Here is a 15,887-nt window from a genome sequence, read left to right as displayed (position 1 = left end):
GTAGTACCACTCCTGTCTTTAGTGTGACTCGATATGGTGTAATGTTCATGCAACCAACATCTGTAGGGCCTTGCGCCCATAAATGTGTGGGTAAAGTCTGCAGTCGGTGATCCATGTCTCGGGACACATAGTGCCCTTTGAAATCACGTAAAAACAATCTTACTCCTTCCGGAGAACAACATATTATAGCTCCTAGAGCTTTCAATGTTTTTATACCTAACAGGTTTTCTGGACATGATTTAGTAAGCAATAAATCTGTAGTTCGTGTCAAGGGACCAATCGTAAGTGGAAGAGGCTGTGACACTTCGTTAATGATAGGTTTTCCTGAAAAACCAAGGGAAATATTCTGTGAGCCTGAGAGGGGTGCCCCTGGAACTTCACTACGTTTTATTGTTGTTCGGCTTGCCCCTGTATCAAATAAAAATTTTCTATCCTGGCCTAATAGTTCACTGTGTACATAAGGTCCTTCTTGATCTTCAGGGACCTCGATAAGGGGTAAGCCAACTTCCCTCTCTAGGCTGTTTCATGAGTATCGTTGATAATCAGGGTAGTCATACTGTGCAGTCTGGTACATCTGTCGTGTCGTTGTTGGTGTGGCAGCAATAGGCTGCGGTGGTGGAGCTGGCATAGACTGTTGCGGAGCTGGCATGGCCTGTGCATGCTGCGGAGCTCCTTGTTGGTTCTGATCCTGTCTAAGTGGCCGTGGTCTTTCTTTTGTATTACCTATGGCGATATTATGTTTTAAAACTGGACAATCGTGTACATAATGACCTGGCGGTTTACAATAGTTGCATGTCCCTTTTCCAGAACCTGCTGAAACACTGGACTGTGTCATACCCTTTTTATGACCGTCAGCTGGAACTGTCTGGGAAACTAGCATTTTCATTTTCGTGTCTTTCATGCGTCGTTGTTCATGTTCTTGTTCCTCTCTAATTCTATTGTGATGGTACTGTAGCATTTGTAACATTTGTGACGGAGTGTTACCTTGCCAGGTACTCTCGAATTTCAATACTCTATTCTTAACTTGGGGCAGGGCATTTTCAACTAATTTTGTCACAAACAGATGTGGATAAGATTCGCTACTTGCTTTTATTCCACTATTTATACCAAAACATTTTTCGAATCGGGCATAAAAGTCACTAGTGTCTTCATCTTGCTTTTGTTTACAGGCTGAGATTGCACCCCAGTCTTCCTTTTTCGTAGTTAATAAACGTGGCAGTACCTGTACTAGTAAACCTGGTAGTATTTTGGTCTTTTCCCCAAGCCCTAAACCTGGACCTCGAGCTGTTTCTTCGTTTTCTAATGCTGTCCAATCTATCTTTTGGTCTCCCACCTCCCAATCCTTTTCTTTGAGTTTTTCATAAATGCCCGCAGGCATTAATACCTTTAATATTTTCATAATGTCGGGATAGGTATACTCTCCCATGAGCAACATGTCTTTAATTTCACGGTGGAAACCCGCTGGGTCTTTGTCATGACTGGGTACCACTTTCTTCATTTCTAATAGTTCCATTTTAGATATGGGTGTGTATACAAACACACGTTTAAACTCATTGTCATCACCTTTTATCGGGTGGACTTCGCGTAAGGGATTCTGTCTATCCATATAATACGTCGTTCTTTCCTTGATGGGCAGTAAGACATGTTCGGGGCATACAAAAAGAATGTACTGCTTTCTGGATTCTAGTATTTCTCTAATTAACTCAGTACCTGAACCTCTCCATTTATTCGTGAGTAATTCAGTTAACATATCAGGTAAGGGACCAGGATCGGAGTGTTGGCTTTTATATAATATAAGGAGTTGTTGAATCATGTAGATACCAGCTAAACGCTGTTCATCTGGGGTGAGGTTCAAAAACGTGTGTGCTAGTGTATCATCACTATATTTTCCGGGACTGTCAACCCAGTGTACGGCTGACCTGGCTAATTCTTGTTCGTCCATAGAATCGAGTATATGATAACCCCTTCGTTCTCGGAGTAATTTGTCAGCGGCTTGGAACGAATGTTCGGGGGACCTTATATTTATTATAGGGGTTTGGAAATTTCTGTTATTTTCTGGACGTATCGGACGTATCGGATCAGTAAAGCCTCTAGCATTATTACAGGATCTTCCTCTACCTACATAGGCCATAGTTTCTAACTGTCCGGTGGGCAGTTCTAATTCTTCCTCCTCCTCGTTTTGTTCAGGCTGGTCTACCGCCAATCTTTCTTCGTGTATTCGTTCTACTTCTTTGCGGATCTTTCGGCACATAGCTACTATACTTAGTAGTTTATCATGTCTCCCCTCTGATATATTCCGACTCCATGTGGTAAGAATTCGCATTTCTTCCGGATTTACCCCTGGTCGGTCTTGATTTCTGACCACACAATTTATGAGGAAACGTAACAGTTCTCCCTGTATCTCCACTTTCTGGTACTCCATGGCTCTATTAATACTTTCAGAATCTCGCCCTGACTGGACAAAGTGATATATATTTTCTAAATGTGTAGTCATTCCTGGTAGCCTCCCTAAATATATTGCAGCTCGTCGGATACGTAATGAGGCCAGCAGCATTTCATCCTTTTTGCCGGGCACAGGGTCATATCTACAATCTACTAGAAGTTCCTTAAGCATGTCGGGAGTTACTAGTTTGGGCGTACGTTGGTGAGCTAATTCTTGAAAGGAAAGTTTATTTACTCTGGGTGGCGTGGAAAGAATGTTTGTTGTACCTCCTGTAGCACCGCCTGGGGTGCTGGGTGTGAAAGGATTCGTTGAACGTGATATAGCAACCATAGGTGTGGGTACAGCTGTAGAAACAGATGTGCTTGCCGGAACTTGTGTCGGAGTTTGTTGTTGCGGATGTACAGACGGAGGGTCTTGGCGTTGAACCCCCTCGGCAGGTGGTCTATGTGGTGCAGTATTAGCATACTCGGGAGCTGCGTCGTCTAAATAAGAGGAAAGGAAAACATCTTCTGCGGTTCTGGGATGCCCTTTGGGATGTGCTTTTATCGGAAACAACGGAGGTGGCAAGTCTTTTGGTATCTCCAGAGTAGCCTTAGGTAACCCTTCGGCCAGAAGAGGATACATACCATTCATAAGGGCATTTCTTTGTCTGTCTACTTGTTCTGCTTTTGCTCGGGTACCTTCTTCAATTAATAGATTTTCTCGGACTTTATTTGAATTCTCCTTACTCTTCTCTTCCTGTCTAAGTGCTTTTTCTGTACGTCTATACGATTCTTTACGCCATAATTCAATGGCATCTTTCTGTGATTGTCTAGCTTTCTTTTTCCATAATTCTTCCTCCACTTTCATGATGCAATCTGCATCCCAGGTCCCAGCTGCGGGCCACCTCTGACTTTCTGGTAATTCCTTGGTGTAGTCTACCCATAAATCAAGAAATAATATGGCGTCTAGGCCATGTTTATGATACATGAAGTACCCTGGAGTGTCCCTAGGAGGAATGGGAACAGCTTCTTCGAGTACCCCTTTTCTAGTTTTGATCTGTCTTAATTTCGAAAAGAGCGGCATATTGAGAACTGATCTGATACCTAATTTTGAACACGTTTAATACAACAAAACACAATAATGAACAGTCATTCACACCACAATATGCAGAACGTATTTAAAACATTTAACATTTAACATTTAATGAACAACAATGATGGCCATTTAGGGAACTCGTCACTAAGCATAATACTCGACACTAACTAGGTAATTCTGAATTATATACTAGACATACTAGATATACTGCTAAACAGTACAGATACACTGCTGAAACAGTGCAGACCGGATTTGTGTACCCAAACCCGTCTTGACCGGCACAACCTATGTGCACGTCAGAACGCCTCCCCGGCAATGGTACTCACCGGGTAGCTCGGAACGGAAGGCCTCGGAACTGAACTGAACTGGACTCGAACCGGACTGGACTCGACTCGAAACTTCGGAACTTCGGAACCTGGTGGGCCTCTGTATACCTCGGATCTTGCTCTCTCAGCTAGGCTCTGGTCGGGATACTTCGCACTTCTCACCGCCTCGTCTGGGTGTTGATCGCAGCCTCAGTTACCCCCGCTCGGCAGGAGGGAGATACAGGAAATCCTGTGGGTACGCGTTGTTGTCCGTCCAGCTGTAGCAGGAGACCGGGCCTGCAACGCACCTCCGGCGCGTGAGATGAGAAAGTGTCCCTGTTCGGGCGCCATATATGTGGTAAATAATTTAATTACCGGGACTTAATTTGATGCGGAAAATTAATAAGAATAGCTCAATAAAATAAGAGGCAGAATCCGTGGTATTAGAGGTTCGGAACGGGCTTTATTCCTATACAAAGGAACATAATTCGAATTATGGGCCTTCTATTCCATCACCACGAAAGTTCAGGAAGGAAGGAACAACACATTATTGACAGGTAGGCAGTTTTATAGAAAATACATTACAGTGAAACAGATGCAGGAGGCGTAACAGTGGAAAACAGAGATAAAGACATACATGCGTAACTAAAATGGGTGTAACTAGGCGTAACTAAAGAACGTCATTAGGTATGAAGTCACAAATGGGTGGTTCCATGAAAGAATTTCGCAATGTCAGCAAAAATACTTGGCAGAGATGCGCGTGCAGCAGCATGACGTGTGATTTGACGTGCAACTAGGGGGAGAGTGGGACTTGACATTTAGCTCTACATGTGGAGACAGAAGTCTGGGGTTATGTCAACCTAATCCCAAATCATATCTAATATCCTATGTTTAAAGAACTGTGTTATCCAAAAAGAGAGGTCTCTTAGGACAGAATCTTATTCTATACTGACTATACTGACTGTTAGTGCGTGTACAAGCGTCTAAGTGTCTACACTAGATGCGAGGGGGTAGGAATATTCCATGGTAACGGGGCTATGAATTACTTGCATGAGGGCAGCGAGGCCTGGCCCCTTTGCACGGTAGCTGGAGGAATGTTTACCTGAACTGCTAGACAGGAATGCATCGGATGAGGAGCGGAGCAGAGCAGATAATCTTGAAGGTGAAATACAGTTTTTGGCAGGCAGACAGGCCGAGTCAGGCACCGTTAGCCGCGCAGGGAGTAAGACAAAGTTCATGGTCACAGATGCAGGCTCAGACTGGAGCTTTCAGAGGCAGAAGGCAGAAAAGGCTTGGTGACAGAATTCGGGCCTACTCGCCTGAATCTGTAGAAATGTGGGAAGTGAACCATATAAAGCCGGTAGCCTTTCATACTTAGGAATAGAATATCCGGCCCATTCATGGCGGATCTGAAAGAGGACATGTTGACGGTGGACGCACATGTATTTGCGTCTTCATAACTGGAACTGGAGGGAACATACATGTACTTGTGACTTATACATGAAACCGTTGGGGTCCAAGATAGGGGACATAACCGACCATAAAAATCCATATTTCCACACCAGCGTGATAATAAATCCTGTACTTTTAAAAACAACAGAGAAACATTTAAATCATGTAAGTCCGCAATCAATGGTGAAAACTTAACTCCTAAATATCTTTTTGGATGAGAATTCACGCATGGGGCAATATCTAAATATAAAACGTCTGGCTCACATCCACACAATATAATTTCTGTTTTCATTTTATTAATTTTATACCCGCCAAGACCCTCATAATGTGTAAAAATTTCATTAACTTTTGCCTGAACACCCTTATCGGAATTGAGAATTAACATAATATCATCTGCATATAATTTTAATTTCCCCATAGATGGCAAAGGGGGACGAATATCGGCATTGTCTCGAATTGCAATGGTGAGTAGCTCAATAAAAAAAGCAAGCAAAATGGGGGACAACGGGGATCCTTGTGTGGTCTGTCGCTTAACACCGATATTCCCTACCTCAGCAGAATTGACAATAATGTTGACTTCGGCATTATGGTACATTCTTTGTATCAACCCTGTGATCTGGGAAGGTATGCTGAATCTAGACAAGATAAGAAATAACGTCTCCCAGACCACAAGGTCGGCGTCCAGCAAGAGTACCAGGGCCGGTATATTCTTAGTCTCAAAGTAATCTAGTGCTTTGGCTAGATAGCCTGCATTTGTCCCTAGCGGTCTCCCTTTTCATCAGTTTGAATTAGATTTGGCATTATCACGTTGAATCCATTAGCTAGAAGTTTGTGATAACTTTATAATCCGAATTCAATAGTGTAATTGGACGATATGAGTTGAGGTCATCATCTTCCTTCACCATTTTCAAAAAGCTCACCACGTTCCCTTTGTAGAATGACTCTGGTACCGGGCTCCCCTTTAGCATTGTATTGACAACCAATAAGAAATAATCAAGTAGATCCCCAGAAAAAGCTTTGAAACATTCTGCTGGTAGACCATCAGGTCTACAGGCTTTGCCATTTGTGAGATTCCTAATAACCTCGGCCAGTTCTTCTTTAGAAAAGGGGCGCCCGATATTTCCCCACTCAATCTCAGAGAATACCGGAATATTCTGTTCCTGAAGGAACGTCTTAAGGGACACACTATTAATCGATTGTTTTTGTCCATAAACACATCCATAATGTTCAAGCATAATTTGGGCCGCTAACAGGACAATTCAAAGCATTTATCTGATTACTTGCAGCTTGTTCCCGTACTTGCCATGCAAGGAACCTCCCAGTAAAATTGCTTTCCTCATATACCTTTTGCAAATAGGTGCGGTTCAAGGGATCAGATCTTAAATAATATGCCTTACTTAACTCCCATTTAGCCTGATCAAAATTTCTTTGATTAGAAGGCGAAGGGCTTCTTAATCAATTTTCATAGCACTGCTGCCTGCTTCGCTTTAAATTTAGCTTTTGAACTTTACTTTTTTTTAAACTTTCTGCATCTTTACCTGCTCCCAGCCCACAAATATATGCCTTTAAGGAGTCCCAGACAATATGAGGGGGAGCACTCCCGTTATTAATTACCAAAAAGTCCTTTATCTTTGTTTTACAAAATTGCACCTAATTTTCTTCCTGTAGGAACTGTTTGTTAAGAACCCAGCGCCTAGGTTGTACTAAGATTCTCCCTAACTCGACCATGAGAATTATCATTGCGAGGTCTGAGAATCTATTTGGTAATAATCGTTGATTGAAAAAGGTAAGGGTTTTAGATACAAGGAAGGAATCTATATGTGAAGAGGTGCAAAATCTACCTGAAAAACAGGATTACACAATTTTAGTAGGAAAAGTCTCCCACCAGGGATCAATTAATATAATTTTGATTTTCTTTAAAGGTTTTTGGTTTTAATTGCCTTTTGGTTTTAACTGAGGAATCAATCCTAGGATTTCGTAGGAAATTATGATCTCCCCCTATAATTACTTCCTCGGGAATCTGTATTAAAGATTGGAATAATTCTACATATGGCTCGGCGTTATCTTCAACAGGGGCATAAATGCAGACAAAAGTGAGACACCTTAAGCCCAACCTACAGGTCAGCCAGCACCACCTTCCATTTTCATCATTCTTGAAATTTACCAAGTCTGCTTCAAATTCTTTGTCCAAATAGATCGCAGTGACCTGCTGCCTGGGAGAAGGACAAACCATGATTTGCTACCTAGGATCACAACATGGAAATTTCAACTAACTTCCCCACCGGTATATGAGACTCTTGGATTAAAACCGCAGATGGACTTTGGTCAATGGCCCACATTTTCTTTTTATTATTAAGGCCAGTGGGAAACCACCTTAAGAGTGTTATTCATCTTATCTTATCTTCTCTTATCTGTAATACAATATATTACTTCAATATTGAGTCCCGCAATATAGATTGAAAATTTGAGTTGAGTAAACCCTAGAGCATCCCGAGTGGGCCCCTGGACACTTTGCTGGTTGGTTGATAAAGCACTCAGCACAACAGTGGTACTAATCAATAAAAACTGGGTGCACCTACCAATTTATACATAGGATTCTGATGGTGGAATTGGGTTTGATAAATAATTGTGAATTGTAAAGATGGATCTCTTTTTGCCCCATGCTCCCTAATAACCCACCCCACCACCGAACCACCTGTTATCCCCCCTCCTCCCTCCCAAAAGCCATGGTGAGTGATTCACCTTCTCACTCACACCTGGCAGGCTTATCCCATCCTCAAGACTGGCACCTTGACCTTGTGCCAGGGGTTTTCGACCTGTCCACCCCATATCCCATCACCTCAGGACGTTAAAAAGAAAAAAAGAAGAGGAGAAAAAAGGGGAAAAGACAGGGAGAGATAAACAAAAAACCCCAAAAAGAGTTGGAGGAGCACGAAAGAAGGGAAGAAGGAAAGGCAGAAAAAAGGAACAAATGTGCGGAGAATCATAAGGTCAACCAGACAGCACTGGGATTAGGATTTAGGATTTATTAGATATTTCCTGTAGCAGCTCCTGTGTTTCAGGAACACTACAAAAGATGTGAAATCGTCCTATTACAAGCACTTTCAGTTTATTTTGCTGGCCAATCATTGCCTGTGACCCCTGTTCCTTAAACAAATGAAGAATTTTAACAAACTCTTCCCGTCTTTTGACAGCAGAAGCTGCCACATCTGAAAAAGTATGGCGTAGTGGGACTTCAGTTGAATTGAACTGTCACTGCTTAACTGCTTTAGAGAAAATTTGTTCTTTTATGCGGTAATCTCCAAAATTGGCCAGCATTGTCCATGGAAATTTGGAGTTTGGGGGTAGACTTGCCGGTACGCGATAGGCCATCATGAGAGTCAGATCCCCGGTAAAATCCAAGAGGACATACTTTTTAATAAAGGAGTCAACCCATTGGAGCATCTGCTGCCCCTCGAGTCCCTCCGGAACACCGAGAATACAAAGATTAGAACTCCTGGAGGGATTCTCCAACTCCTCCAACTTATTTTTCATAGTGGACTTTTGGCTCCGAAAAGCAGCTACCTTATCCTTCATTATGACAACCTGATCCTCCAGCTGTGATATTCTCGCTTCAGCCTCATTTAGTCTCTTTGGAATTCAAGCCATAGTATCTTCGATTTTGGTAAGCCAAGCAAGTATATCTGCTATCTCCATAGATTGTTAGGCTTTAAGTTCCCGAATTTCTTACAAAATTAAATTAAGCAAGCTCTTAGCATCCCATTTCAGAGTGAAAGGCATGGCCGAATTAGAGGAGCCCTCCTGAAATGGGTCCAGCCCAGAATTGGTTTGTCCTGCTGAGGCTTCTGACCCTCCTGTAACTGCCAGCTCCATGGTTCCTGGCACTAGTGGTTCCAACGCCATCTGCGTGAGAGATGCCAAAGGCGGCAATGGAGTGTTACTGACACCACTATAAGACGTGCCTTCTGTTGAACACACAGTCTGTGAAACTGCAGGCTGGGCATTCTCCAGCCCGACTATGCCAAGGCTTGAACCAGATTTTCCCTTAGCGGATAGGGGTTATTCTTTAAATTCCTTGGATTTTAAGGCCTCAGCTTCATGTTCCGAGTTAGCTTCATCTAAATCTTCTACAGGTTAGTAGAGGCTACCCCCCTATTGAGCCACTGGCAAAAGAACGAATGCTCATTTCCAGATCAGTTGACCCCTCCCCCTGGCACTTTTTTTGAAAAAGTTCTGGAGCTGCCGTACTGTGTTCCGGGTTTTCTGTGGGCATTGCCAGATCTTTCCCTAAAGAGGCAGCCCAATTTGCCTAGGCTGTAGCCTGTGCAACTAGCTTTTTGACTCTCTGAGCAAGGGCAGGGAAATCTAGATGGTTTGCAGCTCCAGCAGTTTTAGAGCAGTTTAGCATTTTGAGACTAACTCCAATAGACTTTACATTCAGCCTTTCACTCTCCCCTTCTCCTCTTCTACCCCCTCCACTTAAGGGTCAATCCCTGTCTCAGGAATTTATAGGGATTTATAGCCTGTTTGCTGTGGCAGTTAGGGTACAGGAATACACAGATCAAGGACCATGTATTTGATGCGCTTAAGAACCCCCCAGCGACCCTCTACTGGGTAGCGCTTTAACACTTTGCCAGAGAGAGCAGCAGAGCATGTAGTGTAGTTCCTATAGTACCCCTGCTGGACCTGCGCTTTTGTATAACATATACTGTGGGCCTGGTTGCAGACAGATTCCGAGCACCCCCACAGCGTATGTTAGCCTGTTTGCATTAGCTAGCTCACAGTGCCACTAGAATCTCCTTTTTTATCAAAGAGATTAGTTTTTGGCAACCTCAGAACACAAAAACCCTGATTCCTCAGACTTGTGGAAACAATGTAATACCTTTCGCCCAGTCACTCGTGCTTGCTCATTTGGTCTCAGAGAGTTACACAGAAGAAACATTTGAGCGTGTTTACAATATGAATTTATTGCACAGTTGTTCTTCTAGTGTAAAATATATGTGCTGCAACAACTGTTAAACAGTAGCAGAGATATATGATCAGCAGTACAGTGAATAAAAAGGAATAGTACAGTTCTACCATTTTGCAATAGTCATGAACATAAACATGAACATAAAATGCATTTATAAAATAAAGCGCATACTCCTACGATGCCTGTCTAGATGTACCTAAGTGTACCCAGCATGTGAGTAGGTGCGAAAGAGCCAAGAATCCCACTAGGATTTAGTCAAACCCCATTACCTGAATAATGAGTGTGGAACCTCGTCCTGGTCTCGAGTTGGACACCCCGCAAGGGATGGTTAGACCACTGTCAGTTGGAGTGACTTCCTGCAGGAGCCTCAGTGTCTCTGGTCAGTGTGTCGGCCTGGAAGTCTTGGTCCCTTCTAACTACTGATAGCAAGAGGTGCTGTATTTATACAGAAAAGTATAGAGTCCCTTTGTCCCTTGTGTCTTGTGTTAGCCATTGTTGGGTATGAAGATGACGTATGGGATGAACCATTTACGTAGATGTTTATGCAAATGGATTCTAGCCCCTGCCTGGTTTTCTAGAACTCTTATGAATATTTAATCATACTGGAATAGCACATCGAAGATGGTATAGGAGGCCATTGTTCGGGAAAAACCCTCCTTTTGTACCAAAACCACAGTCTAGATAAGGTTCAGCCCTCAGCGCCCGTTATTGTGGAGAATAAGGAACTAATGTAGGTGAAAGATTATGCCTATATTAGGGCATCTCAAACTATGCCTATATTAGGGCATCTATATGAAACATAACAAGCGCGTACACTTACCAACAGGCGAGACATCTGGTGGTCAGCTGCAATAGAAACGCTCAGCTTCTCTACGCTTCACTTCTTGTGCGTCGCTGGTCTGCTGCCAATCCTTGAGGAGAGGGGGCCGCTCAGCTGAAACGTGCCTCAGCATCTGCTAACCATAACTATATCTCCTGTACCTGAATGCCTTGCTGCTGGACTCTAGAAAAGAAACTGCCATCAAGCAGACCCTGTCAGGCCAGTAAATCAAACTCTCAGTCCAGAAAGTTCTCCATCAAGGCACACGGCACAAAAACAACAGCAAAAAAAAGGGGGCCCAAAGGGACTGCCGCAGTGCCCAGTGACCCAGGAACAAGCCTCAAAGAAATTAATGCTGTCAGTTGAAACCACTTCACCAGCTATCTGCCAAACGCCGAGCTTTCCCTTCTTCTATTTCCCTCCTTTATTCCTGTCCTGCTTTTTCCTGAGGCTCAGAGTGTTCGAGTCTGCCTTGTTGCCGGCAAATCCTGTTATTTGGCTTCACTTTCAATATCCCCTATATGTTTAAATAACAAAGCTGCTAGATGTCATCAATATGCAGATAACAAAGCCGATGTGAGGCGGTGCGCTGCCCAAACCTACTCTCCGTCTCCGTTTTTGGCAGCTACCGCGGCCATTGCAGACCGCGCACGCATCTTCCTGACGTAGCGAAAGGGCAGTGGCTGCGCGAGGTCAGCCGATAGGCTCATCCCGTCCCAATCCATGCCAATGACCCAACATGCTGTAGAAGGCCCTCTCTATAACCCTCAGACCACATTTTACTCCACATTGCTTATGTGTCCCTGGTTCTAAATATTAATGCCAATTGCCTTTGCCCTTTGAGTGGCCTCCTGCTATTTACACAGCTGTACCTGATTCTGGAATTAATGACCACTTGCATCTTTGTTGACACTGAATAGTCCGTCTCTGCCGACGAGAGACACAAACATGCCATCTTTACGTCCGTGATTGCTTTGTTGACATTCTTTAGCATTCTGAAGCAAACGTAGACTGCCCTGCCTACCAGAAATACTGAAATAAACAATGACCATTCCTCCCAGCAAGATTTTCGACTGATGATTGGACATGCATGTGCTTAAATCCAAGAGTTCTATTCATGAACGGATTTTCAGCCATTTTTATTCCTGGCATACCTAAGCAGGCGAGCAATAAACTGAACGTAAGACATGCCGTGTTTCTCTATTTCCTACAGAAAAGTGGTCAGAATCGCTGAAAATTAAGAACATGGCGATGACAGGGCCCAGAGATCATTAGTGGAGCATGATTGTGAGACAGCAGTCTGTGTTGATACGCCAAGCTGTGAAAGTCAAAGACAGATAGATGAACTCCAGCCTTAATAACATTTTTTGAGGCTTTTGGAAAAACATACACTTAACAGGTGTTTGCCTGGGGCCAACAGTCGAGTAATACTGGGCTGAAATGATACAACAGTTGGGCTCAAATATGTTCGGTGTTACAGTAATTGGAATCAAAGGCAAACAGCTGACACAATTCTAAAAAAAATGATTCGATGCGTGGGTAAAAATACTATTTAAATTCAGGTTATTATAAAGAATGAAGCATCATTAATGGGCAATATCCCTGCAGCAAGGTGGTTACAGTTTAGTGTCTATCGGTGTGTCAGCGCACTCAATTCACCACTGAATTCCTTAATAATATTTGATGCCAGATGTGCCCTGCAGGGGCCCTGTTCAGCTGTTTCATTTAAGAACTATGTAATATGACAAGTGATAAAGGCCGAATTCTCCGAATGCAGAGAAAAACCCCGCCAAGTGACAGAAAGGTCAATTAAGAAATGATCTGCCTCGGAGATTGCCTCTGCATGTATAATTCATTTTTCCCCCGAATGTTCTTTCCGTTCTTAATTCATTTGCATGCATGATGTATCCCAAAAATACCGGAACAAAAGAAAACACACGGCATCACAATATTAAATAGCAATATTTAATTGTTAATGACACCATGCAGTGCAACCGGAACCGGCGGCGGTGCTGCGCGCAGATACCTATTTTTCTATTTCCTGAATCTAAGTCAAAAAGTGAGAATATGGATGAATGATGCTTGAATTTTCTAAGCACTCAGGGCCTCATTTATAGGGTTTTCACGTAGGGCGGCCTGCATCAAAGTCAAAAGGCAGGAATGCACTGTATGTATCGAATACGGTGCATTCCTGTCCTTTCCCCCAACGATGTCCACCCTTGCACCATGGTGATGGTGCAAGGGTGCCTGTGTTGTCGGCAGGATTGTTTACGTGTAGTAAGGAGCAATCCTGAGAGTGTTTGTCTCTTCCTATGTGTCCTGCAGAATGCAGGACACATGGAAAGAGGAAAGAGGAGAAATAAAGCTATTTCTTCTCATTACGCCTCACTTTGGGAAGCGTAAGGTTTTGGAGCATCCCCAGGTTTACATGGTTTTGTAAATCTGGGAAAGAGCCAAAATTCATGGGTGTTGCATGGGAACACCCACCGCAATGCCCATGGAATGCCTCCCAAGCGCAGAATAAGGCAACACAGCTATTTGCGCTGCCTTGCCTTACTGCATATCTATGAGGCCATTCAAAACACAGGGGGTCATTATGATGGCAGTGAAACCGCCACTGGCAGCCTGCCGGTGACGATTTCACCGCAATTGTAAGGCACATCTCCGCCCGCCAAATTACAATGGTGGGAGGTGTGCTGGCGGACGCAAAGTCCGTCCGCCACAGGCAATCGTTATGATTGCCTGGCGGAACCCACCCCACATAAACAATATGGTGGCGGTGCCTAGCAGGCACCGTCCGCCATATTAGGATGCTGCCTCCCCACCAGCCGGTGTATGGCAGTGAAATTGCCATTCACAGGCTGGCAGGTATTGCATTTGGGGGCCCGTAGCGGGCCCCCTTTGTGTTGGGGGAGGTGTGTATGCACTTGGGGGATATCTATGGTCCCCCTACATTTTCCTGCACCAGGTGGATTAGAGTGGAGCTGATTGCTTTTGGACTGGAGTGGGACAGATTGGAGTGGGATGGATTAGAATGGGGCAGATTGTTTTGGATTGGAGTGGGGGCAGATTGGAGTTGGGTAGATTGGAGTGGGGCAGGTTGTTTTGGATTGCAGTGGGGCATATTGGAGTGATGAAGATTGTTTTTGATGGGAGTGGGGCAGACTCTTTGGATTGGAGTGGGGTAGAATGAAGTGGGGCCAATTGTTTTGGATTGGAGTGGGGCAGATTGTTTTAGATTGGAGAGGACAGATTGTTTTGGAATGGGGCAGATTGGAGTGTGGAAGATTGCAGTGGGGCATATTGTTTTGGATTGGAGGGGGGCATATTGTTTTGGATTGGAGTGGGGCAGAGTGGCGTTGGGTGGATTGAGAGGACTTTAGTGTGCTGGAATTGAGTGATTTGGATTGGGGTGAGTGGTTTGGATTGGCGTGGGGTACACTTGATTGGTCTGAGGGGGATTGGATTGAGTGTGGCGGATTAGTGTGGTGTGTGGTGGTCTGGATTGGAGTGGGGCGGATTGGAGTGGGGTGGATTGGAGTGTACTGCACGGTTATGTGTAAAAGTATAATTTCAGAAATTATACATAAGAAAGAAACAAAGTCGCTTTGCAATAATATAATTCTCACCGTTTGTGAACAGGGCCCATGAGCAAAAACAAAAGGAAAACCTGAGTGCAAAGTGAGAAAAAAATTGGCAAAATATAAGAATGTTCACTATAGAAAATAAATATTTGTAATTTTGTTTGTCATGCTGGACACATTTTCGCACGCCTTCTGTTTGCAGGGCAGTAAAAGAGGAACAGAACAAAATAGTGATTCAATCATGTCGGGAGCAGCAGATGGGCACTGATTAAGTTGAATCAATCAGTGCTTAGTCCCTGCTCCACAGAGAGGAACAGAAATTATGTTAGACCTGCCTTACGAATTACGAGACTGTAAGGAAGAGTGCCATACAAGCCAACAAATGGTAAGAAACAGGCGAGGTCCAAGCCCTTTTTGTTAAGAACAGTGTCTTGCAAGTATGACACATGCACTAGCACATGCTCTCGTAGGCTCGACCCTAAAAAACTGTCCCCTAACATAAGCAGTGGAAGGACACAGTGAACGAAAATAGGCAGGAAAGCCATCAAATGGAGGGAACTTGGATCTATGTTGGATACAATATGTCTCTTAGCCAACAGGAGACACCTTATCAACTGAGCGTGCTCATACACAATTGTAAACATTGGCACAATCCAGAAATGCCATGATAGAGTGGTTACACAAACTTTTGCAAGAGTAAGCAGTATTTAAAAACATATAAGGACTGCAATTCCTAAACAATAAAAAGGAAACTCTCAGCACTCACAGCAAATTTGAGACTTGTTTTTGCTATCCTTTATCCAACAGATCATAGCATGAAAATATGTATTCCACTAACAATAGAAAAAGAGAGCAGCTCCATATTTACAAATGGTCACCGTTCAATGACTTTATCAGCTGCACACACACACACACACACACACACACATTCTGATGTACAAACATCTGCATTAGGGTAAGTCATGAAAGATATGTGATTTTAAGTAAATCACATATTACACACACACACACACACACACACACACACATAATCTGGCTTCACTTTGCTTATGAAACTGATGTACGGCCTGGTCAAGCTATGTGAGCTATTGCAGACTGGTACCTGGAGCCTCCACTTACTGCCTCCTGCCTCTGTCTACACAGTTCTTTATTTAATTTAGCAGTTCATGAAACATGGCTTTCATGCTTTCATGTACACTGGAAGAGCCTGTGTCAACCCCCCTGGCCTTTCCAG

This window comes from Triturus cristatus, chromosome 5_2 (assembly GCF_964204655.1).
Source record: "Triturus cristatus chromosome 5_2, aTriCri1.1, whole genome shotgun sequence".
NCBI classification, from domain to species: domain Eukaryota; kingdom Metazoa; phylum Chordata; class Amphibia; order Caudata; family Salamandridae; genus Triturus; species Triturus cristatus.
Note: the sequence above shows the minus strand (reverse complement) of the source record.